The sequence below is a fragment of the Grammomys surdaster genome, unplaced genomic scaffold (assembly GCF_004785775.1).
Source record: "Grammomys surdaster isolate TR1022 unplaced genomic scaffold, NIH_TR_1.0 126118, whole genome shotgun sequence".
Classification (NCBI taxonomy): Eukaryota; Metazoa; Chordata; class Mammalia; order Rodentia; family Muridae; genus Grammomys; species Grammomys surdaster.
In genome coordinates this window covers 1,417,358-1,443,785 of record NW_021620926.1, presented here as the reverse complement: position 1 = coordinate 1,443,785, position 26,428 = coordinate 1,417,358, and the positions used below count along the sequence as shown (strand labels likewise).

The 26,428-nt window shown below is 38.4% G+C and overlaps 1 pseudogene; it reads left to right on the top strand.

Moving 5' to 3' along the window:
* The first annotated feature begins 4,263 nt into the window (after nt 1-4,263).
* Nucleotides 4,264-25,160, top strand: LOC114611624 (annotated as a pseudogene).
* Nucleotides 25,161-26,428: the final 1,268 nt, after the last annotated feature.

Sequence of the window (26,428 nt, the reverse complement as noted above, 5' to 3'; positions counted from 1 at the left end):
CAGTGGGCATAGAGTGGTCTCTGGAGAGATGTTGGTTTTACAGAGTCAAAGAAGCCTATAGAAAGTTCAGGAGTCAGAAGTCAAAGAGTTATAAGCATGGCTCTCTACCTTACCGGTAGAGAGATACGTTAATGAAGGACCAGGCCAGTGTGAACTGCCCTTTATCTCATCACCTATCCATGCCTTCAAGAGCCTTCAATAAGAGAGGACAGTGAATGAAAAGGAGTATCACTTGGGCTTGTTGAAGATGATAATCTAAGATGTGGGTGTCTTAAGATTTATTTATTGAAAAATTATTTTTATTTCTATATGCATTACAACATGTTATTTCAGGAACTAGTGTTTGGATGGATAGGAAAGGATATAGTAAAAGCTAAGGGTGGTTGATATGGCAGATATTAATTGTGCTCATTTGGACTTGTCAAAGTAGGCTTAAAGCTACTTATTCCTAGGTAGTGTGTCCTAACAAATAAATTGAATTGGAGTTTTTATGTCCTTTAATATCTCTTAGTGTGTCGAGTCCCTCCAAGTTAGAGGTAAAACTAGCAAAAGAAATCCTTCTGTGGTGGTCAGAGAGGCACCAGCACTCGAAGCAGCTGGTGGCCAAATAGGCACTGAATATGTTATCCAGTGAGGAACTTGGATGCAACAGTAGGGGCTAGAAGCCTCTTGAAATAGGAAAGCTGTAGTCTAGACAGATTTTTGTACAAGAAATAACGGATAGTTGGGTTCTTCTTCTACTAGAGACTTACTTATCCCTTATCATGTATTTTGAGATACTACTCAAAGGAAATGTTGAGTAGGTTGTCTCTTCCCCAGTACCATCAATGGAGTTTTGATATCACCTGGCTCATCCAACAAATCTGTGGGACCATGTTGTGAAGAATATATATCACTGCTTTAAAAAGTTACTGCATCTTCCTAATCCTCAGAAGACTTGAGGCCTCAGGGAATATGGATACCTGGTGGGAGGGTAGAGAGGGGGAGTACCCTCTCTGAGGCAATGCAGAGGAAGAATGGGATGAGGAACTGTCAGAGGGGGACCAGGAGGGGGAAAACAGTTGGAATATAAATAAATAAATCATAAAAAGTTATCACCTCTTGAAGATTTTTTGTTGTGGTAAACATGTAATCTCAATTGGGGGATTTTACTCCACCTTTGACCATTCAGTTCCCAGATAAAAGATGCAAAAACTTTTATATTTATAATAAGCCTTTATCAGGACTAGAGCTGGACAGATATCTACCCTCAAACTATTAAAATCTACTTCCCTATTAATAACCCTGAGATATAATTTGCCATGTTCCATCTGGGCTGCTCTTAGTCCAACTGGCCAGCCCTCATTGCCATGTTTTCATGATTTACCTACCCCAGAGCATATTCTCCTTTCTTCACCTTCTTTCTCTCTTCTCCTCATGGTCCTTCTCAGACCCCAAGTCTGGGAAATGAAACTCCTCTCTCTTCTGTCCAGCTATAGGTTGTAGACAGGGATAACTTGGTGGGCAAGGTTACATAGCATCACTTGGGTCTATACGCATATCACCTCATCCCAGGGGACAACCAGAGCCAGTATTTAGAATTACATTACACAGCAACAGACCAAACCTTAACACTTGTTTATAGCTACTTGCTAAATAAATTATTCTTATGGTAGTTAGGGTAAAAGAAACAGAAAGAGATATTGAGAAATGCATGTCTTTTTCTAGAAGTGGGGAAATAAAATGATTGGTTTCAAAGTAGATATTTTGGCTTTTTCAGATTTGTAATAAACATATACTTGTGATATAGAATATGAGGCCTGGCTTTTTGTGACCCATAGGTAGATTTTTCTGTCTATTCCTTTTCTTCTTCTTCTTCTTCTTCTTCTTCTTCTTCTTCTTCTTCTTCTTCTATTATTATTATTATTATTTTGGTTTTTCGATACAGGGTTTCTCTGTGTAGTCCTGGCTGTCCTGGAACTCACTCTGTAGACCAGGCTGGCCCCGAACTCAGAAATCTGTCTGCCTCTGGCTCCCAAGTGCTAGGATTAAAGGTGTGCACCACCACTGCCCTGGCTCTTTGCATATTATTTATGGCAGAGTTTTCTAGTTTCTAGAGAACAGACTTCAAATCCCATATATGAATTTATAGAAAAAGCTCACCAATGCCCATATTGACAGGAATTTCTGAACAGTTGGAATCAGTAGGAGGTATTTCCCTAGTAATTGAAATCAGTAGAGAAATGAAATTCAATATTTAAGGTGACCAGGGTTTGTAAAACGCTTTTACAATGTTAGTCTAAAGTCCTATAAGAAACAGCCCTGAAGTAGAATCCTGAATTCCAGATTCTCAGATGAATTAATTAGTAGAGGGAAGGTGAAGTAATTAACATTCACTCTAGGGGACTGGAACTAGCATTCTTGTTCCTAAAGCCATATAGTTTCCACTCTTCTGATTCTTCCTAGAGCTGAAGGAATCTACCTATAGAGAAGGTTCATCTGGAGGAGGTTCTGGAATTCTGAGATGACACTAGAGCTCTTGACATGGCAGTCTCAATCTCAACACTGCAAATTCATTCCTATGGACCAGCAAGCTCTTCCTTTAAGACACAATGGGCCTTGGGCAGGGTGAGCATGCTGTGTGTGGCTCTAATTTTCTTGCATTTTCAGATAATGTATCTTATTTATTTATTTATTTATTTATTTATTTATTTATTTATTTAATTTTAACCTTCAGATTTTATTTATCTCTTGGTCTACCCTCCAACTGTTCTACATCCCATACCTCTTCCACACTCCTTGTCTCCATGAGGATGTCCCCCCACCCCAAGACCAGACCTCTAAACTCTTTGGGGCCTCCAGTTTCTTGAGGGTTAGGTGCATCTTCTTTGAATGAACCCATACCCAGATGTCCTCTGCTGTATATGTGTTGGGGGCCTCATATCAGCTGGTGTATGCTGCCTGGTTGGTGATCCAGTTTCTGAGAGATCTCGGGGGTCCAGGTTAATTGAGACTGCTGGTCCTCCTACAGGGTCATCCTCCTTCTCAGCTTCTTCCAGTTTTTCCCTAATTCAACCACAGGGGTCAGCAGCTTCTGTCCATTGGTTGGGTGCAAATATTTGCATCTGTCTTTTTCAGTTGCTTGTTGGGTCTTTCCGAGGAGAGTCATGATAGATCCCTTTTTGTGAGCACTCCATAGCCTCAGTAATAGTGTCAGGCCTTGGGACCGCCTCTTGAGCTGGATCTCACTTTGGGCCTGTTGCTGGACCTTCTTTTCCTCAGGCGCTTCTGGATTTCCATCCCTGCAGTTCTTTCAGACAGGAATAATTATGGGTCAGAGTTTTGACTGTGGGATAGCAACCTCATCCTTCACTTGATGCCCTGTCTTTCTGCTGGAGGTGGGCTCTACAAGTTACCTCCTCCCACTGTACGGAATTTCATCTAAGGTTCCTCCCTTTGAGTCCTGAGAGTCTCTCACCTCCCAGGTCTCTGGTGCATTCTGGAGGGTCCGACCAACCTCCTACCTCCTGAGGTTGCCTGTTTCCATTCTTTTTGCTGGTCCTCAGGGCTTCAGTTCTTTTCCACCCAACCAATATTAGATCATGTTCCCACTCTCCCCACACATCCCCTTTCCTTCCCAGGTCTTTCCTTCCCCCTACCCCTGTAATTGCTTTCTTCTCCCTCCCAAGTGGGACTGAGGCATCCTCACTTGGGTTCTTCAGCATGTTGACCTTTTTGAGTTCTGTGGACTGTAAGGAACACCTGTTCTAACAAGGAGATGAGATGTGCTGAGCAGAGGGAGTTTTTTGGGCCTAGTTTCGGCATAACAATAAGAGTGGAAGACACTGTTTCTAAAGGTTGTCCAGACGACCCAGATGACAGGTCTGGAATGGCCATTGGGCATCAGGAGAAATGAAAAGGACAAGAATCAGAAGATGATGAATTCACTTGTCTCATTCATGAATGTCCTGTTTAATCATTGCCATACAGAGAGAAGTGTGACTAGACAACTATATCATAGGATGAGTGTTTTGCTGATTCTTAAATTCATAACATTTCATTGTTGCTCTATGTCCAGACTTTTGTTTCATTTCATAGTTGCCTGGATACACAGCTTTGGGTGCTGACAAATTCCCAAGGATGAGAATCTTGGCTCTGTGAGAACTCTAGAATTGTGTCTCTAAGGATATTTTTCAGCCACAGAATGTCATCAGAGCAAATTTGTGGCCTCTTAATATTCTCCAGAGGACAATAAATTTTGGACATGGCCCTATCAAAGGGAACATGGGACTTCAGGAAGTTTCAGAAATGTGTACTTTCCGGTTAGAATGGTGTCAGTGTGACATTTTGTGTGATACACGGTGTTCTCTGCTCAAAGATGTTTCTGGGACACAGAAGAAACATTGTGAACTTTTGTGTCAAGATATGAATAAGGGAGAAATTGGGCTGGAAGAATCATCCTTGTACCTGAGCACTGTTAGAAGAAACTGGAACTATGACCTCTTCTCTTGGCAGCACCCTCTTCACAAAGTGGAGTTGGTCTAGTGTTCAGTGTCACTTTTCAATGAGTGACAGAAAATCCATTGTGTGTGCAATAGGAAATGTTTTTATTTTGGAAAACAACTTTCTGAAAAAAAAATAGATCTGAGTTACATGCCTTTCACCTACTTCAATCTATATTGGACTGTATAATTCTTGAGTACTGCCTTTAACACAAAAATTTTAAAATGCAAATATAAGGTGAACTTAATGAGGTTAATTTAATTACTTACAGAAGTAGTCAACACTAGAAAAAGCTGCAGATTTCATAACTGGACCCTATAACCATCAAACATTTCAAATGATATGTGACGTCCTTGCTTAACTGATATGGTAGAGAATCTCTCTTTGTATTGTTGAGAGTGAACTGAATTGGAACTGCCACTTGGAGGATTCTATTTCTGGTCTTTCTCATAACTGGTGTCTGTAAAAGGAACATTAAAGTTTTACTGCTGTATTTTTTGATTGGTAAAAATAAAAGAGAGAGATTGAATTCATCTGTTTTCCTTTAGATCTCAGAAGACCACTGGGTTTTTTTTATTATTATTATTTTTATTGGATATTTTATTTACATTTCAGATGTTCTTCCCTTACACCATTTCCCCCCTCCCACCCAGAACCCCCCATCCCATTCCCCCTCCTCCTGCTTCTAAGAGGATGTGCCCCCCACCTACCCCTCATTCCCACCTCCCCACCCTTGAATTCCCCCACACATGGCTTCCAGCCTTCATGGGATCAAGGATCTCCTCTACCACCTTTACCTGACAGGATCATCCTCCCTTGAATATATAGCTGTAGCCATGGGTCCCTCCCTAAGTGCTCCCAGGCTGGGGGTTTAGACCCTGGAGGCTCTGGTTGGTTGGTATTTTTGCTCTCCTCATGGAGTCACAAACCCTTTCAACTCCTTCAGTCTTCACTCTAACTCCTCCATTGGGAACCCCATGATCAGTTCAATGGTTAGCTGTGAGCATCTGTCTCTGAATATGTCAGACTCTTGCAGACCTATAAGGAGACAGTTATGTCAGGCTCCTGTCAGCATGCACTTCCTGTCATCCACATCAGCATCTACCTTTGGTGACTGCACATGAAATGCATACCCAGGTGGAATGGTCTCCAGACAGCCCCTCCTTTAGTTTCTGTCCTATACTTTGTCTCCATATTTGCTCCCTTGAGTATTTTGTTACTCCTTCTAAGAAGGACCGAAGCATTCCCACTTGGTCTTCATTCTTCATGAGCTTCATGTGGTCTGTGAGTCAAATCTTGTGTATTTCAAGCTTCTGGGCTAAAATCCAATAATCAGTGAGTGAATACCATGTGTGTTCTTTTGTGATTGGGTTACCTCACTCAGGAAGAAGAGCACTGTTTACTTACCTCCATGCTTCCTTATGGCCCTGACTATGGCCCATGTCCCATCTCTGTCCCTTGGATCCCTTGGATATTTTCTCTAAACCTGAATATTTTACTATTTTACTTCAGATTTCTCTTGTTTCAAGATTTTTCTTTCTGGTTATTTTAGAACTTCTGTGTGGCTACTAGTTTCAGCGAATTTGTAGATGAGTAGGTTAGAGTCTCACCTCTTTGTCAAAGCAAGTAGTTGATGGATTCCTACTCACCTTGAGGAACAAAGATTCCATTAGTCCCAAATCTCTACACATTTCTTCAGGCTCACTTTTCCTTGTGTCAAATATGACCAAAATCTTATGTAAGTCACTGACATATTAGATTTATGGAAGGATGCAGCTATTCTATTATTTTAAAAACTACATTATTTCAGTAATATAATAGCTGATCGACCCCACAAGAGTGTGTTCCACAGCCTTTCCAAGTAAAGCTTATGAATCATTATAATTTCATCAAGTTTGAAGAGAAGGAATGCCTGATTGGTGGTATGAATCAATGCCAGTGAATTCATAAAAACACATAGTTGTGTATTTAAAGTTTCTGCAAGTGTCAATATGGACAGTTTTGGATCAGAAAAGAGGAAGAATGGAGTAGGAAGATGAGAGTTAGGGTAAGAGATAATGAGAGGGGCTGTGGTTTAGCATGTCTTCTAATGAAGGAAAAGATGGTGTTTCAGTCTGAGTCAATTGGAGTGGGGTTAAACAGGTACATAATTAGTTTGACTTGATGGAATTTTCTCTGCTTTCTCCCAATTGTTTGGGAGCATGGAATAAGATGACATTTAGTCGCAAGCCTGAAGTTATATAGGACAGTAAAGTTGAGAGCTTAGAAGCTTCTTTTCTGGTAAGAAGGTTTCTTCGACACTGATTAATTGTAAGTAAACTTGGGAAGAGAAGCCGAGATGAGGAATGTGTGTATGCAGTGGTAAAGTTTTTGAAAATAACAGTGGTGTCTTGAGGCTGCTGCTGGTGATCAAGGGCTGATAGAGTAGAAAGCTCTCCCAACTTGGCTGAGTCAGGATGAGACGGGTGCTGGTAGACTCAGGTGTATTTAATCTTTTTAAAATGCATCATTCACCCTTCAAGTCTTTCATATGATGTCAATCATATTATTTGAAATAATGTAACTAAATTACAAATAGTCAAGTTTTAATATTAGGATTTGAGGCTTGATTTCGAGAGACACTATTTTCCCAACACACATACACACACACACACACACACACACACACACACACACACACACACGGTATAGTATGACAATGCAATAAAAATGACTAGTTCAAGAAATTAACAGAATTGAAATGTAGAGAATGGAGAAATAAGGAAGTCTGTAGGTTTTATGTTAGGTCTTAAAAAATGCAAGCGGAAACTCACAGGACAAAGTCATCTGTGACCTTAACTTTTAATTTATTTCAAATGTAGCTGATCTGGTAACAACATTGATGCTTCCAGATCTACACTCATCCCACAAATGTTTCCTGTGTTAAAAGTGGGAGGCATCTTGGCTGTATATGTGTGGGGGAGGGTAGTGAAACATGGAATTTCCAGAAGGCTCTTTTCTACCTTTCAGTTTGTTTGCAAACTATGTTCTGGTAATCGGGTTGGTGTGCCAAACTCATTTGCTCCTAAAGTGAAGTTTTTTTCGGAGTATTCATCTTAGCAACAAGTAGATCATGTTGACTGTCCCAATCTCTTATCCCCACAAAGAAGGATTCCAAACAAACAAGTGATCCTTGGTTTCAGTGATATCTCTAATGTATGATGCAGATACTTTTCTTGCCAAAGAGTTTCTTTCAGGTACAGTTTGAAATTCTTCATCTAAAGAAACTGCTTCAATGGCTACAAAAATTAGAAGTGAAGATTTAAAAGGGATTAATAGTTTGATTTGATTAGTGTTCAATTAAATCTTGGATGTTACTCTGATTTGGTCAGTTCCCAGAATCCAAAGGCTTGGCTATGACTCAAGAATTTGGAGGACAAATGGGCATTTGGATTATATACAAAAAGTTTCAGCTTTTTTTCTTGTACTGTGACTGTATTAGACTGATAAGAGTGTGGTATTCAAGCAGAGAGGGGCCACCCAGAACCCCCTCTGACTGGCGATCTGAGTTCTTGTTTAGGCTGCGAGGCTAAGCACTGCAAGGGAATATCAATAAAAGTTAAAAATATCTCTCTGGGTTCCCTGAGGGACAAGCCTGACTGCATAGGGGTTGATGTCAAAAGTATCCCCTCTCCAGGAAAATGACATCGGGATGGGTATGGCCCTCATGCCTCACTGGACAATGACAGGGGGACCAGAGCCATTACAAGGTCCCCTTCAAATACTGGAGGTCAGGCCTCTATCCCCGCCTTCGCAAGAGTAGAATCGCCACAGCCCTTCTATACTTAGAGAAGGGAGGTGATGTCAGGGGCAGCCCTGCTTATACACTAAAGGCCTAAAATCAGCTATAGGCCTGAAATCAGCAATAGGGCTGTCATACATGTATGCTAACACAAAGTCTTGGGTCTCTATGAAAAAACAATGAAACAGATGGCTATAAGCTATTGTATACAGGCAGCTTTGTGGAAATTTACCAGCCTGAGTAGTCATAGACCTTGTAAATAGGTAGCCTTGGCAGATAGTACCAACTTAGATAAGGACATTGTCACAGTGACATGTCCCCTGAACCTTTACTCAGCTGATATCCTGTTCTGACAGATATCTATACCTCCCCTGAACACCCGGACTCTGATGTCATCCTTTCCCCCACATCCTGCCTTTTTATGTTTATAACCCCTGTGTGAATAAGTAAAAATTATGATTTGATTTAAAAATAAAAAAGTGTGGTATTTATACATGGGAAAGAATTAGCTTATAAACCCTCTTTAACTGTAGCTTTGGCTTGTGTAGACAAAGTGCTGTGTATATTGACTTTTTGTTGTTGTTGCTTTTTGTTGTTGTTATGAGATTGGTATCTTTTTTTTTTCTTTTCCTGTTACTGTGATAAAATACTCTGACAAAAACAATGTAAGGGGGCTGAGATTTGTTTTAGCTCATTGGTCCAAGGTACAATCTATTGTGATAGAATCTTGTTGTCCCATAAAACTGGAGCCTTGGATACTAAAGTTGATGATCTTCGGGACCATTTTCTCTCTGACTCTGTGAGAGAACCCCATTTCATATGTTTTTAAGTTACTGGTTGTTTCAAGAAAGTTTTTGCTATTCTTCCATTTGTGGGTACATCCCATAATGGAAACAGTCAGTTACAGTGGTGTAGTAGGCTAATGCAGAAGGATCACTGGATCTCAAGAGTTCAAGAAATCCTTGAGTAATGCAGTGAAACTGAACATAAAACAATATAAACAAAGGTGTGATGGAGGTTTGTGGCAAGGTCTGGTCCCCTGCATCATATAGACACATGCAGATAGATATGTACATAGATCACCTTTTCAAGTGAAGTCATATTATGTAGAACTGGGCTCATGGTGTCAATACATTTTTGGAGGTTCATCCAACCCACAATGGAGACATCTTCATCATTTTAGAAACAGTAAGACTTTCTTTTTACCTCTGTAGTCATTTCCTTCCATAAACAGATCTTTATATTTTGTTCAACAATTGAAATATGAGAAATTAAGAAATTTTAATTTATAGTGGTCTGTGAAAATTTTAGACATGGGGAATCACAGGGAAAGTGGCAATAGCAAATACCTCAGCAAACACCCCTAAACCCATAAACTCTGTTTGTTATTCCAGGGTATGGGAACAGAGAAAGCTTTGATTTTTGAGGATGCTAATCCAAAAGTTTCACTCAACCTGTCATTTATGCTTTCTGTATTTTAGGAAAAAAAAACACTATTGACTTCTGCTTAATTCCCCCAAAGAAGCAGGAACCCAAACAAGAATGATTGAGAAGCCCAATGGAACATCCAGGGGCTTTGGAGCTTAGTAGATATTTTGTGGAGGTGATTGTTATCTGAGTATTGTAGATCTGCATCCTGAGTATGGATGCAGTTAACAATGATATATTGACACGTCACTCACAGCCCATCCAAGGCTTTCCAGGCCAATCTGTAGGCAGCAGGTCTCTGCCTCTCCCTTCCCTAAACTTCACAAAGGATCAGAAGAGTCTGGAGGGCAAAGGGGCTTCATTTAATACTTTTTAAGTGTGTGTTTCCATTCTGTATCTAAAACAGTTTCCTCATAGGTTTGCATATTTTGGTGTCTGTCATCATTTTCTTTGTTTCAACTATATACTATGTTGATTTATTGTATGTTAATTTACTCTTTGAAAATTTTATACATTTATACAATATAGTATGATAATAACCCCCCCATTTCCTCCCTCCAATTCCCCCTAAACCCTCCCTGACATGTCTCCATGTCTTTCTCACACACTACGTCCATTTAGTACTGCCCATATCTGCCTGGGTATGGGGCCATAGATTGGAGCATGGCAACCTACTAGGGGTCACCCTCTGAAGAATGATTTTCGTTCTCCCAGAAACTATCCACTACTCATAGCTCCTCAATTATGGGAACTCCTTCCATATCTAGGTTGTAATTTTGGCTTGATCTTGTACAGGTCTTATGCAGGTAACCACAATTGTGAGTTTGTAAGTGCAATGGCCTTATCATAACTAGAAAGCAGAATTTTACAATACTTCTCCTGATCCCATGGCTTTACCTTCTCCTAGGCTGTGTTCTCTGAGCTTTGGTGAGGGAGTTGAGAAAACCAACCCATTTGAGACTGAACAATGCCAGTCTTTTGTTATTAGTTCTCTGCCAGGATATGAGTCTCTTCATTATCTGCTCCCCATACAAAAGTAAGCTTCTATGACCAAGGTTGAAAAGAATTTGGCAGTATGATCATTCTCTTTAAGTCACTTATGTATAGTGAAATTGTACCCTTTATTTTCTATGTGTTTAATGTATATCTGGAGTGAATCCAGAAGGTATCACCATAGAGGTCCTTCAGTGCTTGGGTAAAATACAGAACTTGTCACTGCCAGGCTAATACATAACTACTCACAGATTGATCCTTCCTGTTAGAGACTGGCCTTCCAAAGCAGAGTGTGAATGAAACCAGGCCATTCCCTAGGAGGACAGGATGTAATTACAAATGCATTTGTTTTCCAGATCTGGGTGAATCTTGAGTTGCAAAAATAAAAAAGACAATGCTTAGACAAGGATAGGGTTTCCACTCGAATCTGGAAAAACTATTATTTGCTTCTCATATGCCAACCACACTGGAAGCTTACATACCCCAAAAGTAATGTATGTGACAGTGGAAACTTCCTCCTCACGTTTCTGTTAATGTTGATGCCAGTATCATTCCTGAGCTGGCCTATTATTATAGGTCCATATAAACTGCAGTAAACTAAGTGGAGTGTGTGTGTGTGTGTGTGTGTGTGTGTGTGTAGGAAAAGAGACACACATACACACAGAACTTACAGTCATAAGATATGCATGCTCATATATTTCTGTACTTACTGTTTATGAGACGTGACTTTTTTTTTTTTCAGAGAGAAAGGTGAAATGTTTTTTTTTCAAAAGATTCCTGGCTGTTCTCCAAATGCCTCTGGGACGAGCCATCTTAGAAAAGTCGACTTAAAGTCAAGTGAAACTCAGTTGCTTTAGAAGCATGATAGGCTGAAAACAATCAAGATACTTGCGTCTGGTTTGATTCAAATAGTCTTACATTTGTAAAATGGTTTCTAAAGAATGCAAACTGGAGCCAGGGAAAATGAAATGCACACACATAAGCTCATAAATGCATGCGTGGAGTTCTGTGTGCTAAGTTATTTTTCTAGGGAAGGCATTTGAAAGTAAACCAGATACACCTGAGTGCTTGGGTTAGTTTTGGAGGTTAAATTAGGTCAGTCTTTCCCACCTGGTGTGTCATTGGACAATTTGCTCAACTTTCCAACTTCTACATGTTGAATTACTGTGTATGAGGTTTCCTGACAGATATCAGAATGAGATTCATTCATTCATTCATTCATTCATTCATTCATTCATTCATTCATTCAGTCTGTCTCTGTCTCTGTCTCTGTCTCTCTCTGTCTCTCTCTCTCTCTCTCTCTCTCTCTCTCGTGTGTGTGTGTGTGTGTGTGTGTGTGTGTATTCTTTAGTGTTAAGATGCATGTTATATGGGTGACTATGTCATGGAATGTTATTGAAACTGACAAATGAAGTAGATGATCTTGCGAGAATGATGTCACCCAAAATTATAAGCTAAATAAACTTAAAGTTAGCCTGTCTTTGGTATCTTTTTGTTTGTTTTGTTGAGACAGGGTCTTCCTGTGTGGTCCTGCTTGGACTGAAACTCACTTTTTAGACTAGGCTGGTTGATCTCACAGAGATCTGTCTGTCTCTGCCTCTTAAGTACTGGTATTAAAGCAATGTGCCACATGGCTGGAGCTTCTTTTCTTTATCGTAATGAAAAATGGGTGAATACACAGGAAGCAGTATGCCAACATTTTGGAATGAGTAGTTGGAAGGAGGGATTTAGCCTAGTAGTGAAAAGACAGTAATGTTGTCAGGGACTAAACTTATCACTTACTTTGGCTTTTTATAAAATGCAAGGGAGACAGGACTGGAGAGATGGCTCAGAGTTCAAGAGCACTGGTTGCTCTTCTTGAGGTCCTGAGTTCAATTCCCAGTAATCACATGATGGCTCACAACCATCTGTAATGAGATCTGGGTCCCTATTCTGGCCTGCAGGTATACAGACAGTCAAAACACTATATACATGAAAAATAAATAAATCTTTTAAAAAAGTCGAAGGGATTATTTTATCCCTATTCTTTTATATGGTTAAACAAAACAAACCAACTGACCAAACAAGTAAAACCAAACACCAAATACTACCATCACCACCACAACAATAACAATCACTACAATGACAACAATGCATACACACACACCACATAACACAGACACACAGACACACAGACACACACATCACACAGACACATCACTCCACAAATACACACACACTCACATACACAACATGTAACACACACACACACACACATATACACCACACACACCACCCAGACACACAGACATACCATAACACACACACTCCCTCTCTGTCTCTCTCTGTCCCTCTCTGTCTCTCTCTGTCTCTCTCTGTCTCTCTCTGTCTCTCTCTGTCTCTCTCTCTCACACACACACATACACACACACACTACCCAGACACACAGATATACCATAACACACATACTCATGTACCCTTCCCCACACTACCCCCACACAGAGAAACATCATACCCCCTCGCCCCACACACATGAAGCCTTTCCTCTTCATTCAGTGTAGAATTATTCTACATGCTATTCTTCCCATGGTAGTCCTTTTTTGTCAGATGACATTTCAAAATGATCCTCTTTCCAATTAAAATTGCTTCTTCACAGATCTCTCTGATAGTTACATGTTACTTACCTATTGATGTGGTTTTTACCCTTCACTTTTATGTAACGATTGTGAAAGAAAAGATTAATTTGATCACTTTTATTATCAATGCTTAGAGATGTGTGTAACATATAATAGGCACCGTGAAAATACTGACATAAGTACTAGATAATTCCATTTTCTGAATGTAGTAGCCAGATTTAGTGGAAAGGCATTTCACCAAGAAGAGACAGTATGTATAGGGAGGAAAAACATATGCTTTGCAACCGACCAGGTCTACATTCTCAGGGCTCAGAAAGACTGAAAAGTCAGCTACCTTCAGAATGTGGGTCTTTCTATACCAGACAATCCAGTTCTGGATAGAGCTGTGGTTTCATCTTTCTCAGGATGGGCTATGAATGGGAACTATTTTTTTTTTCTGCAGGATGAAAATAGTGTGTTGAAATGGTTTGTTGTTTTTCCACTCAGGGTTGACAGACCTCTTGTGACAAGGGGATGTCACATGCATTGTGTTAGTGACAAGAGGTGGAGCTGTCTTAGACCTTTCACTTATTATCTTTTTCAAAAGGTAAATTTCACTTAAGAGATTGAAAGAATTGTCCTGAAGGGGAGAGAATGTAGAATGGAGAGAAATGAGGAGGGCCAGTTTTAGACTCCTGTAAGAATAATAAATTTTAAGAATCAAATGGAAATGGCTAATGGTGATCTCCAGAAAGTGTTTTGACCTATGCACTTAAGAGCATTCTCTTGAGGCTGGATCCCAACCAGGGCTGGAAGGCAAAAGCCATCAAACACAGCTTCAAACCACAGACCTATGCCATGGCTTAATCTGGGAGCCCATGAGAACTTAACACTGTGTTACTGTGATACTGTCCTGGGGTCTGGACCTGCTCTGTGGGGTTAGAGACAACAGGGTGTTTGCAGATTGACTTCTTTAACTTTTTTGTATTAAAGAATCTTAGTTGTGGATTTCAGGTTAAGGAAAATTAAAATTAAAATGGTATTGACTTATAGGACTGTGATCTATTCTTGCTAGATTTATAAAGCTAGATAGAAAAAGATAATAGTAGGGGAGAAGTTCAGTAAAGTGTTGCATTAGTTACTTTTCTGCTGCTGTGATCAAACGTCATGACCAAGGAAATTTAGAAAGTGTTTAATTGGACTTCTGGTTTTAGAGGATTATAGTTTCAGTGTATTGAATACGTGGGGGCAGAGAGCTGGAGCAATAGGTGAGAGCTCACATCACACAAACAGGAGGCAGAAATTGTAAACTGTGAATGACATGAATCTCTTGAAATCCCAAAGCCCATCCCCAGTGACCCACCTTCTCCAACAAGGCCACACCTCCTAATTTTTTCTAAACAGTTCCACCAACTGGAGACCAAGGATTCAGACATATGAACCTATGAGGCTGTTCTCATTCAAATCACCAGAAAAGTGTTTCCATCTTAACTTCAAGAAAGGAATTAACATCAGATTAGATTTGAAATTTTATTTCCTGGTTTTATTTCTGTTGTAATGAACACCATGACCTCAGCTTTGGACCTTGAGTGTTTTCTTGTCTCTTCCTTTAGGCTGTGACTCCTCTAAAACTTCCAGCCCATCTCTCTAAGACTTTCATATAACACTTGCCATTCTTCTATCATGAAGATGGTACCCATATTGTGTAGTCCCAAGTTATCATGTATAGCAGAGAAGAATGCACTCACACACTCCATGTGGCACTATTGTCTCTATTTACAAAATCCCCAAAGTCCGAAGCTCTTTATCATATTAGTCAGGAAAGAAGAATTTACTTTGTTTGTTAAAACCAAGAATATTTCATTCATAAGGAATAATTACACTAATGATTAGCAGCTAATAAACCAAATGAATGTGAAACTTCATACTGGATATCAAGGGAAGTTACAGTGCTAAAGAAGTCAGTTTCATGAGACTCTGAGGACAGTGGGTGCCATTAGAAATTAGAACCATAACAGCCAAGTGCAAGGACATGGAGACTGGTAAAGAGGTCAGCCCTATCTTCTGTAGGTCTTTCCTATTGACTGAACTGAAGAGGAAGCTGTGAAGACAGATATAAAGAGGCATGGGTTCATCTGCTGAGTTATTGAGCAGAAGAAGTACAAGGGGAAAGAGAGAGAAATTCAGGAATCTGAGGACGGCCAGATCTATACTGCACTCATCAGCCCGTGCTGCTTTCTGGAAGGCTAACACCAATAAAGAACCAGATGTAGATCTCACTCCTTTGTGCAAGACACCATGACTCATAGAGTTATGTTTCTCTCTGATGGTATCCTCACAGTTGAGGAGATTTTCTCTTTAACACCCTGGCTTCTCTCCTTGAAAACATAACAACGTTGTACAACTTGCCTTTAGGCAAGACCACATGGATTCTGACAAGTAACACAGAAGTAGTTTCCTGTATATTTACAGCCATACTGTTAAGGTAATATGAGACTGTTCAAAAACTCTTTTCTTTTAATTCAGAAAGTCTTATGTTGCCTTTAAAGTGTGGAAAGGCTGAACCTGTTTTGAAATTCTTTAAAAGAGGATTTTGTTTCCTGCTTACATATCTCTTTTTAAAAAGCTTGGAAGTCTCAGGAGGCTCTGCCATTTGTATGTCACTTGATCTTAAAAGACAAGGTCTAAACTAATCTGGACCCTTGGGCTTCAAGGCACACAGCATAGCTCATGCTGATGGTAGGTTTTGTCCTTGTTCAGGGGAGGAATATAGAATGTAAGAGTTATGAGGTCATGGAGGTTTCCACCCAAATTTCAGAGGAAGACTTGGGTGGCTAAGTACTGTGTGTCAGGGATGTCATTACTATTAGCAGCTTCTGTGTGGGTGATCGATGAAGCTATGAGAAAGATTGCAGCTGTAATAAAAATATAAGAAAACTAGATATTCCAGAACCATGGATCTGCTGCTCAAAGTAGCTGCAGGCAGAACATAATACTAGCGAAAGGGGAAGCAGTCCATATAGCTAATGCTACATAGCATAAGCTACATGGACCTGATAGCTTAGTCCCGAGGACCTTGCCTCCTGCAACAGCATCCTGGGATGTCAGATACCCTGGATGTTTCCTCTGATGGCATTTGTTCTCGGTTTTCTCAACTCCTTCTGTTTTTATTTCTCTTTTGGGTTGGGAGTATTTATTCTGTGGCATTATATCTTGTCAATGTGTAACTTACTCAGTTTCGGTTTTTAAAGGAGCTCTCAGGGAAATTTAATGACTTCCATGGTCTTCGGTCCTTCCCCTTGACATTAGCATGAGCTAAGTTGTGTGACATACAAGTAATGTTACAGTGAACAGAAACATCTAATAGAAAAATCAAGTTTCTTCTCATATATTATTTCTTGATTAAGGTATTAGAAAGCTAACTAACAGTGTACACAAATTACAAATGTCATTAATTCTTATTTTTATGTCTTTTTCTTCAGATGAAGCACTAATTTCAAGTGGTAGAACATTACCAACACACCAAAACTAGTTCCCACCCAGTCACTGGATCCTTTCTAGTACAGCAATTCACCTGCTAAAACACTGTAGATTATTTTCCGTGATTTTCCCTCTTTTTCTATCAAACAACTTAGGAATTCTCTGATCTAGATGGCCTAATGTTAAGAAATTTGTTAACATCTTCAGTTCAGTCCTTATATTTTCTAAGACAGGTTCCAGAGCTGGTCTCATGTTCCTAGTACCACTGCATAGAACCACAATATTGCTACTGATTCCAGTGCGGTATATCTAAAATGCTACATCTTCTCACCCATTGTATTAACTGTATTAATCTGATGATTCATAATTACTGCAAAGATTATCTCTCATAATGCATTTAAAAAACCTTACAGTTTATCTTTTCTTCCAATCATTTGATAATTTTTTTGTATAGTTGATAACTTATGATGGAATGTCATAATTTGGTATACTGTCAAGATTATTTGAGGGTCTGGTTATTGACCCCATCCTCCAGGAGAGTCTATTTATCTTTCTTTTGGCAGCATTATAGTAGGTGAATATTACCTTGATACCCTGTGAGAAAGAACTGGTTTGAAGCTGAGTCTTAGTTTTAGAAAAACAGGCCCAGTTTGAGAACTTGTTTTAGTCTTTGATTAAAGACTGTCTAAGGTATTCCAAAAAGTCAACCTTTTTGTTATTTCTCCAAGTCCATGAGAAAGTTAAAGTTTCTATTTGACTCCCATCTTCAGTTGGCTTTCCTCCTTTCCTCCATTTTTAAGATCTGGCAAAAGACTCTTAGTTAGGAAGGTAAAACAATCACTTTGTAGGGCTCAGTTTCTTGCCTTTCCTTTTCTAAGACCCCCAACACTTCAATGTTTGCATATCTCAATAGCCATTTAGTACCTTTGAAGATATGTAAATATACACCTAATATTTTATCATTATTTCTAGTTACTTAGAGAGGCTTGTTTAGTAATATGTGCACTTGTTATATTACTAAGTAAAGAATTAAGCCAGGTAATTTCTTTGTTAAATTTTTGGCATTGAAGAATATTGAATCATGAACCATATCTTGACTACAATGATTCTACTGGAAGAATCATGAAACTTGTAGTGATAGCTAACTTCTTCATGGTGAGGATCTTTAAACACAGGGCCCGTGGTGAGTCAGTGCACAGATGGGTGCTGACGCAGATTTCTTACAAACTTCCAAGTCTCTATAACAGCAGAGCCAAGCCAAAGGTTATTCTGGAACTTCAGAGAAACAGATTTAAAAGGTTTCTGAAAGTTATTTCCTAACCATGGTAATGTCCTTTTTATTGCTTAAATTTAACACTCAACACCATCTGTGTAGAGTAGTAAACAACACACACAGATGAGCAAAACCTCCAGAAACTATCTATGAGTATACAGTTATATTTTATTTTTCATTATATACTATAGTTAATTGTTATATACTAGAGTACAGTGTTCTAAAAGTGAAGGCATTGTATTTTATAAGACAAGAACAACATATAGTTGTGGCAATTAATGTCATTATGGATGGGAAGCCTTCTAGAACACATAGTACAGAATTCAAAATGACAGCACATTCTGGTACATGAAGATTTAAAAAGGACAACTTGAATCTAGTACTAAATGGTCTTTCCTGAAAGTATACATACAATAACATTATACTGACTAAACAGATTACTTTTAGAAATATATATGTATATATACAGATATCTATGCATACAATAACAGTTAACGAAATGGGAGCACATGAATTTGAAAGAGGCCTTGGAGGGAGAAAAAGGAAGGGAGAAATGTAACTATATTATAACTTCAAAATGTAAAAAGTATAAAAAAATGTACTCTTTCTGAATTATCATTCTTTAGCAACATTCTCTTTCATAAGACAAAAGATATCATTCTCTAGTTAACTTGCAAGATGCTTCTCTAGAATCTATTTGCCTCAGTTGAGTACCATATAGTGGGAAGAGTGAAGGACAGTAGTCAAAGGAGCTGGTCAAACATTTATTGTCATTATTTGTAAAAGCTTATGACATCAGTAACTGTACAGAAGAATAACTACTCATGCTGAGATGCTCCATATTCATGCAGCCTTTTTAGTTTCAAAGGTATGAAATTATTTTTATTTTTCTGTTATGCTAAGGTTGGCAGAAAAGGCAAGCCTCAAATTCCACATACTGGAAGGATTACTGTTCACAAATTTTAAAATAAGATGGATAGTATCAGATGATTAGTGACCTACATCTCTGACCTACTTAGACTTCTTTCTGTTTAATGTCCTTGTAATTATGAACTATCACAGATGCCTGTGACCTAAGCGAGTGAAGCTTGTGAGTCTTTAAAGTGGAATTTCAAGCACTGTGGGACTATGGTCATATGATTGCATTAATTTTCAGCAAATACTTCTTTTTTTTCATGGAGAGTTTTATATTTTCCACTTTTATTGAGAAATTTTTGTTATTCTTTTAGAAGACAGTTCATGTGAATAGTTTTTGTTTTGTGAAGGGCCTTGGTGACTTATCCATTGCTGCTTAACCCTGTTTTCGAATACTTTTCTTCATTTGTCCTGGATTTTCTAATTCTTACCTGGAGGTTGAGTACATCATGTTAGATTAGTTGATGTGAACCATCACTTCCACTTTCCCTACTGTCAATACTTTTACATCTCTATCCCTTATTCTGGTAAGATTAAATTGAGCCAGTGTATTTGAAAACCACATGTACTTCTTTACATATATAAAGGCCATTCTGGTGCTATAACAATTATGGTACACTGTCTTAAAATTATTAGTTCATGTTCACGTCTCCCTATTAAGTTTGAATTTATTTGAGGCAGAGACATGGTTGTAGTATGACTCTTTGAGTTACTGATATTATATTTGGCACTAAGCCCATATAAATAGTTAATAACATTCCCTGGAAAAAGGAGAAAGAGTCAAAATTAAAAACTCAAAGGCCAGGATTTCTTTCAGCATACTATACCTTATATTCAGTTTTTTACATCTCTTTTTTCTCATTTAATTAAACATATTAAGGGAAGAAGAAAATATATCAATTTAAAATTCTGTGAGGATATACAACTTCAATTTTTATTTAGTATATATACACTATAACAAATGGGTTAAACAGAATATCCATGTAGATTTTCTCTGCTTGATACAATTTCATCCTCTTGGTAATCATGTCATTACTGAAATCAAGTGATTATAATGATGCACTTACTGATTCAAGTCTTAGCAGACTGCTGCACCAGCTCACTTGAAATTAAATCTCTTGGAGTCATACGGAAAGACTTTATGTTCCATTGAAAAGAATTATTTTCTGAAGTTTCAGTGTTCAACACTATACAAGTAAAAGATGAATGGGATGTCTTTCTTCACAGTGAATCAAGAACTTGTAATCATTATCCCATTGTAAGAGACCTTGTCTAGTCAAGAAATTTTATTTGAAGGTTTTTTACACCATACCAACTAATCATGCTTATTTAGAAAGATTCGGTCACAATGATCATGTATAGTGTTAACTCAAAAGCAATTTAAAAATAATATGAAAAACCTAAATGAAGAAATAAATGTGTTTTTTTTTTTTGGTAGTAAAGACATTTTGTAAAACAATGATCACTAATTTTTGAGGAAAAATGTTTTAAGATTACTTAAGTATTTTCTCACTTAGGAAACAAGTATTATCCATTTACTAGAGATTTGTTTGTTTGCTTAATGCTACTACAAATAGAATATTTTCCATAATTCATTAATTCTAGATTCTATTCAAGTGTAGTCACCAACTTGTTCTTCCATGTTGAATTCTCCACAATTAGTAACACTCTATGTTCTACATCATTTCAGGCAATCATCCACATCCATTGCCAAGGCTATCACATTTATTAAGCCCTTTCAGACTCCCAACTGTTTGTTTCCATAAAATCATTCAAATCCTAGAAGTTAAAAATGTGTGTTTAAGCAGCCCATAAATTCTGGCCTCAGATTAAAACTTATGTCATATGCCAGAGTCAATAACTCCTTAAGTCAGTGTGTTCTCAATTCCGTATGGCCCGATAAACCCATTTGGTCTTTATGTCAAAAAAAAAAAAACTTTACATGGGTGATTTCTTGACTTAATACATTAATATGGGGAAGCAATGGGTCATTAATTTAGATGCAGACATGGACTTTGTTCTCTCCAAGCTATCACAGTTTAAAGAATCAGGTTTGTAGATGAGAATACAAAGGGGGTAAAATAAACATTGAGGAGCATTTACAATGGAATACAGTTTTTGGTCATGGGATAATTTGCCTTGATGTCTTCTTATTTAGTGATGGAATCATGATCCAGCTAGTAAGAAAGTCATAGTCCTTTTTATTGTTTGCTAAAGAACTTTGTATATGAATATTATGCATATTGATCAATCCACTGTCATTTAATTTCCTTCAGTTTTTCCCTTAATCTTTTCACCACTGTTCTTGCTCAGTTTCACTGTTTAAAATTCTTCAAGTCCACTTAGTTCTGCCAGTATATGCATAGATGTAAGGCTTCCTACTGGAGTATAAGTAGTCCCACAAGGACTTCATCCTTGAATACAGTTAACTATCCATCTCCCACAGCTATCAGTTGATAACCACTTCTTATTCCATGCTGGGTTGATTTTGTGCATGGTTTGATCATATAAGACTTGATCTTGTGCAGGTATCATGTTTGTGTCACAAGCACTGTAAGATCGTATGTACAACTGCCTTGTTGTCCCATGAAACACTCTTTTGTTGAAGTCATCCACTGCCTCTGGCTCTTAAATCCTTTTGTCCCTTTTCTGAAATGATGGTGCCAAGGCTTTGTAACTATGTGTATGATATAGATATCCCATCTAGAGATGAGCATTCACAGTCTCTTAGTCTCTGAATGTTGACCAGTTGTGGATTTTTACATTAATTGCTGTCAACTTTAAGCTTCTCTGTGAGGATTGAGAGATGCATCAATCTATGGGTATAGTGATAAGTTACTAAGAGTTAGTTGAATACTATGCTCATTTAGCATTATAACAGTACCAGATTCTCCACTAGAACCTATGATATACCTATCCACAAGTCTTGACAGACATGTGTTCTATTTTATGTAGTAGGCTTTAAATCTATACAGAAAGTCATTGATTACTCCAATAACATTTGAACCACCATTATACTACTGGGTGTATCTTGTCAGGCTGGTCATTACTGTAGCTTGCAAATTGGATAAAACTCATAATTATCTTGTTTCCATGGGACAATGAAAAGCAATGTTGAGTACTTTGAAAACTAGCCAATATGGAGGATGTATTCTGTTTGTTACTAGCTTGATTTCTCAGTGGTCTATGCCTCAAGTATGGAGTGCCTTTAGCAATAACATTTTACAGACAAGTTGAAGAGCAAACAAAATCACTGGGACTAGCTTATAGTGTTTGGGTGACTATAGGACTTTGGTGAGCAACAACTCCATAAATGGTAACCCATCCCTAGCACTGGGCTTTTTGCTTGGTAGGATAAGATTCCTGGTCCATTATACAGTAACTCCACTTAAACCCTTTGATTATGTTTTTGTTTGATTTGAGAGATGACCTCAGTAGGTAGTCCACGGTGGCCTCAAAGTGATCTTCTTGCCTCAGATTCTTTAAGTTGGGATTATAGACGTACACCTTGCAACTGATGAAGATCACATTTAAAGCCCTCTATGGTATCTCAATGTATAAGGTACTGCTGTCATGGCTGAAACCTGAGTTCAATTCTCAGGAGTCCTGTGGTTGAAGGAGAGAACTATCATTCTCCCTACATATACACATAAAATAAATTTATATACATACATACATACATACATACATACATACATACACACATATTTAAAAGATCATGGTTTTTAAAAGACCATTTTGCATCTTCTCCTTGTTTAGGAACCAGCAAGGGCTGGAAGGAGGGGTGGTGAAGGAATTCATTTTCAGGAGAAAGCTTCTTTGGAAGGTTTTGGGGACTGAGAATCAGGTTATCAAGACAGAACACAGAGATTCTCCTTGAAATATCATGTCTGTGTTCATATATAATGAGCACATTCTAGCAAAAAGTATTGGTTAACATAATGAAGGAATTTTACTATTAATGAATAGTGGTAACTTTTTTTTTGTTGGAGATATTGAAGTGAAATTTCAGATACTGTCCTAGTCACCCTTATATCCCTGGGTCTGACTATCATTCATGTTTCTGGTAAATGTAGAGTAGCTAAGTATGTAGAGTTTACTAACAGGTGAACGTCAGGAAACCAAATAATCGTGTCTCTTAGGAAGGAGGTTGAACCTGAACCAGGCTGCTAAGCTTTATCAGAAATTCATTAGGGGCTGTATATGGTCAGATGTTAGTATTGAGAAGTGGCTCTACCATTCCAGGAGCAGGCTCCAGCTATGTATGCGTCTGACTTTCCTCTACACTAAAGAAGAGTAGGGTACAGAGAAAAGTAAAAAGCCAAGTGAATTCTCAGAAAGATTCTGTGTGTGTGTACAGATCAGGTACCTATAACACCTGCCTGGTTAGGTTTTTGTCAACTCAATACAAATGAGAGTTATCTGGGAATAGAAACTTAAATTGAGAAAATGTCTCCTGTATGTGTGTAGGGGGTATTTTCTTAATTAATGCTTGATGTGAGGGGTGAGGCTCAATGTGGGTAGTGTCATTCCTGAGCAGGTAAAAGCATCAAGCCGTGGAGAACAAACCATTAAGTAGCATTGCTCCATGACCTCTGCTTCAGTTCCATGAAGTCCACTTCCACAGTCCTGCTCTGCTTAAGTTCCTGCCTTGCCTTTTCTTAGTGATTGACTGTGATTGGGACTTGAGAGCCAAACAAACTCTTTTCTTCCTAAGTTGCTTTTGGTTAGAGCACAGTAATAGAAAATATACCAAGACATACCCATGTATGTGCTAATACACTTTCATATTTATTCTTTTTGTCATCTGTCTGTTCCACTGATGTTTATTAAAGGTTCACTTTTGTACCTTAAACTATGCAGATGATGGAAATGAATGGCTCATTCTGGCATGCAGATGAGTGAGAAAGCAGATATGTACAGGTGTCTATGATACTGTGAGTTATAACAAGGGAATAGTTGAGAATGGTTGATGTGGGAACACAGAAGGAAGATAACTTGCTGTGACTTGGGAGCTCTAAGAAGCTTCCCCTGAAAGGAGAATTTGAGCCCCAAGGGATTAGTGATTTTGATCCAAAAGCAATAGTATTGTAGTCAATATGAGTACCTTATGAGAGTTAAGTTCCATAGAGTGCATGATGCAATTAACCACTAATATAACGTTTGCACAGGACAACCTTAATCCTGACAGTATGAGGAAAAAAAGATAAGCTTCGGGGACAAAAGTAGGAATAGAGGTTCCCCTCCTGGGCGTGTGTTTCTCAGGGCGTCTCAGATGCTCTGATTGACAGGGACCCCCAGGCGGAGTTAGAGGAGCTGACTAAGGCTGTGGAACAGAATCCAGATGACGCACAGTATTACTGTCAGAGAGCTTATTGTCACATTCTTCTTGGGAAATACTGAGATGGTATTGCAGATGTAAAAAAGACTCTTGAACTCAATCCAAATAATTCTACTGCTATTCTGAGGAAAGGACTATATGGATACCATGAAAAAGACTACGCTTCTGCTTTAGAAACATTTACAGCAGGACAGAAATTAGATAGTACAGATAGAAATTTTGACAACTGGATTAAAAGATGCCAAGAGATTCAGAGTGGATTAGAATACGAAGTGTCTGTATCTCAGAGGACCCAGTCAAAAATCAAGCATGACTGGTATCAAACAGAATCTCAAGTAATCATTACACTTATGATCAAGAATCATCAGAAGAATGATGTACATGCAGAAGTTTCAGAAAAAGAGTAGTCTGGTTTGGTGAAAATGCCTTCTGGAGAAGTCAAAAATTGAAACTGAGGTTGCTTCACCCTATAATACCAGAACTGAGTACATTTAAAGTACTTTCAACAAAGATGGAAATTAAAATGAAAAAGCCAGAGGCGGTGAGATGGGAGAAGCTAGAGGAACAAGGAGATGAGCCCACACCAAATGGCTCATAGCAGATGTAAAGAACATGTATCCATCATCATCTCATTATACCAGAAACTAGGATACATTGGTTGGTGAAATCAAAGAAGAAGAAAAGAACGAGAAGCTGGAGTGTGACACGGCTTTAAACAAGTTACTTCAGCAGATCTACTCAGACAGTTCCAATGAAGTGAGACGTGGCATGAAAAAATCATTTATGGAGTCTGGTGGTACAGTCTTGAGTACCAACTGGCCTGATATAGGTAAAAGGAAAGTTGAAATCAACCCTCCTGATAATATGGAGTGAAAATAGTACTAAACAAATCAACTTGGTATCACTGTAAAAAAAAAAAGAGTAGGGAAAAAGGGACATTGGTAAGTTTATGAAGTTTAGAATTAGACAAAGCAGACTACTATCCTCAATAAGTCTTCTTTAAATATATATTTATATATAACACATATATGAATAAATATATGTATATAATATATACATATATAAATTATATGAATATATGAATAAATATATATAATAGATGCATCCCATCTGTTATTTTAGAATAGGGCATTTGAATAAGTCTAGTGTTCATTATAAAAGAGAGTCTGAAGGGCTCCCTTACCTCTTCCTGAAGGGGAAATTCTGACCAGAAAGTACCACCTATGAACTGGTAAGAAAGAGCAGTTCATTGCCAGATGCTGAACTTGTTGATTCCTTGATCCTAGATGTTCTAGTGCTCCAAATCTTTGAAATGAAATCTGTTATTTAGAAGAGACTCAGTCTATGGTAGTTTGCTATAGAAATATCCAAATGTACTGAGACTTGTACCATGTCAATAGTATTTCATTACAGCAGGAAAAATGGATACCAATCTGATGGCATCTGTCCTGGGGTCTCTTTCCTGCTATAGGAGTGGATTCTCAGCTGGTGCTATAGGAAGCTACTTGGCTTCACTCATGGGTAACCTAGAGGATCTGATGCCTCAGCCTATGCCTGTGAACTCTCATGGGGGAAAAGGGCACTTGGATCAGCATTTTCTCTAGTACTAATCTGTATTTCCTCATTCTCAGCTGACAGTTCTGTGGGTTGGGCACAGTCTGCTGCAATGGTTGGCTCTCTGTATTGTTTTTCCCTTTCTCAGATTCACTGCTCCTGGACTTCCAGCCCAATCCAAGCAAATTCCATTTGCACTCAAACCCTTTATGTGCAGATGCTACTTTGGAAGAGCTCAGGCTAAAGCAGTGATTTAAGTCATTAGTCCAAATGGCAGGGGAATTCAGTGATTATATAAAACTCTATACTCTGAGCTCCCAATACAAAACTCTTTAAGATTTCCCTGTGAAGTACACAAATTAGAACGAAGCACACTGAGCCTGTAACAGTGCAGTTAGTGAAGAGATATTTAATAATTGTTTCTCAGGAAACTCAGGAACTGAAGCATATTTTAATTCAACTGTTGAGCTGAGGATATGTGGTTGATAAATTAATGATAGCTCAGGTCAGGAGGCCAGTGGCTGACTTACTTCATGGAGTCACATCGTAGTCACTGCACTGCTCTTAGTTGCCAAATGTATAACTGG